Below are 2,500 nucleotides of genomic sequence, written 5' to 3'. Positions count from 1 at the left end.
CTAGTACCTGTGATCTTCTTGGTCTTTGTATATGACATAAGGGATGGGATGGTATGACAAACTACCCTAATATATTTGCAGATGATGAAAAGAGCATGAAAACCATAAAAGATGAAGGAGATTGTAAAATGTTACAAGAGCTAGACAGTTAGTGCATGGAAAAATAAACTTTAATGCCAGACAGTGCAAAATGTTGGAAATGAGTAAAAAGATCAAAAAGACTCAGTGAATTACTCAGTAGGAAATGAGTCAGTTACTTAAGCAAAAGAAGAGAAGTATCTTGGAGTGTTGGTCATGGATACCTGGTTATCCGACAAACAGCAAAATTGTGGTTGAAACATACATACTGTTCATGAACATGAATGAAAATGGCTTTACTACATGGATAAGGAAATGAAAAAGTGTTGAATGCCTGATCCACCCTAGATTAGAATACATAGCAGTGGTATGGTCTGCACAAGTGAAAGATATAAACAAGATCAAGAGAATACAGAGAGTACTGACTATATGCATGAACAATGTCAAGAAACAGATTCCAATAATGATACATCAACTTCTGAAATATCTTAGATGATAACCATAAGGAAATTCAAAGGTATCGTTGTTGGAGGGAAAGAGACAGGACCCCATAAATTAAGCTCCTGTTGCGCATATTGCAGTTAGGTAGATACACATTAGAATCTGAAGTAATTTAATCATTGAAGTACCAATACCCTAGTGTAAAACTGCTCATATAATCCTTTAATTTATTTTGAAAGTAGGAAGAGAAGGCAGAAATTTGAAAAAATATAGACAAGGAAGATACAACTGCAAAAACAATATTTTGAAGAAGTGAATTGGAAAGAGTTCAAGATATGAGGAACAAGAAGAAATAGAAAGTCTTCCAAAAATGTTATAATGTAAGTGTGAATGAATATGTGCCAAAAATGAGTGATGGATGAATGAGAAAAGAAATAACAAAAAATGTGAAATGGTAAAACAAAAGATAAAGAAAAGAGCAAAGAAGACAAAAGACAAGAGTATCAGAAATAAATACACAATAATTAGAAAAAAAGGAAGAAAGAACTGAAAATGGTGTAATTGACAAATGTAAAAGTGAACCTCAATTGTTGTAAAGATTTGTAAATGGCAGGCTGAAAAACAAAGGAATATCTTGGCTAAAAATTGAGGAAAAAATCAAGCTGAATTAATTAATTAAAATTTCCAATTGGTATTCATTAAGAAAGAGATACTTTAAGGAAGAGATCTCAAATTAGCTGCTAAAAGAATGCAGAGAACAGGTAGTGGATGAGATACACCAATTGATTATACATTCCTTGAACAGGTTCAGAGGTTATTCATGAAGAAGTTAGTTGGGGGCTCTCAGAACTATTGGGAGAGGATGAAAATCCTCAAGCTCTTATTCACTGCAGAGATGCAGAAAGAACTATATAGTGATTTATGTCTGAAAGACCTGGAGGGCACAGCACCAAACTCATCACATAAGGAATGGTGGTATCAAAGGGAAACACCAAGCCAGGTTTGGTAGGACCTGTGTAAGAAGGAACATAAGTAGCTGCTCCCTGCGACTAAAGACAATCCAGGAGGAAAGCTTCACCTGTGCTGGCCCCAGACTCTTCAACTGTCTCCTGGGAAAGATAAGAAACCGGACAGGAGTCAGCACAGAGGCTTTCAAGAGGAAGCCAGACAAATTCCTGGACAACATCCCAGATGAACCTCCAATCCCACATGGTCCAACCTCATGAGGAGTGGCAACAATCTCAATCATAGACCAGTTCCAATATGTAATGCTCAGGCAGAGATGTGGGAGTGGTGTATCCTGGCCAAGTTGTTAACACCAAAATCAACAATACAAGAAATATAAGAAATTACTTGGCAGAGGGAGGAAGTTGGGAGCAACCTTTGAATTATAAACCAGCACAGTGGCCAAAATGTGGGTAAGATGGATAGATAAAATATTTGGGTAAGAAGGGAGTCATGATAGATAATTGAGATTCAGAAAAGGAAATCATGTATAATTTTTTTTTAAAGGTTTTATATGAGATTGGTTTATGTGCTACATGAAGAGGGAATCAGATTATGTATATAGACCTGGAAAAGGCTTTTGACCAGATACCACACAAAATTTTAATATAGAAATTGGAAAATATTTGAAGATTCTAAGTGAACTGACTGGAATGGATCAAGGATTTACTGAGGGATAGTTTCATGCAAACATTAATGAAAAATAAGATATTAGATTGGAGAGGGGTGATTAATTGGATGTCACAGGGTTTATTGCTGGCACCAGTAATGTTCTTGATATACATTAATAACATAATGATGCTAACTTCTTTGCTGGATCAGTGAACATATTTACATTTATTCTTTCACTTAGGAAAATTACTTTGTGGAGGAGAAGGGTGAGGATAGGAATGTTGGGTTATGTTGTATTGAAGTAGCCTATATAAGGTTAAGGAATGATAGTGATGTTTGATTGGATTAAATATTGTTGACAATG

At 35.4% G+C, this 2,500-nt stretch overlaps 1 protein-coding gene across 4 annotated transcripts in view; it reads left to right on the top strand.

The window, feature by feature from the left end:
• The window catches only part of LOC143022060 (uncharacterized), a 65,227-nt gene that overhangs the window by 46,186 nt on the left and 16,541 nt on the right, over nucleotides 1-2,500 (top strand). The gene's annotated exons all lie outside the window — the stretch shown is intronic.

This window comes from Oratosquilla oratoria, chromosome 43 (genome assembly GCF_046742065.1).
Source record: "Oratosquilla oratoria isolate Oo_2021 chromosome 43, ASM4674206v1, whole genome shotgun sequence".
Taxonomy (NCBI): domain Eukaryota; kingdom Metazoa; phylum Arthropoda; class Malacostraca; order Stomatopoda; family Squillidae; genus Oratosquilla; species Oratosquilla oratoria.
The sequence above is the reverse complement of the archived record's forward strand: the minus strand, read 5'-3'. Positions and strand labels throughout refer to the sequence as shown.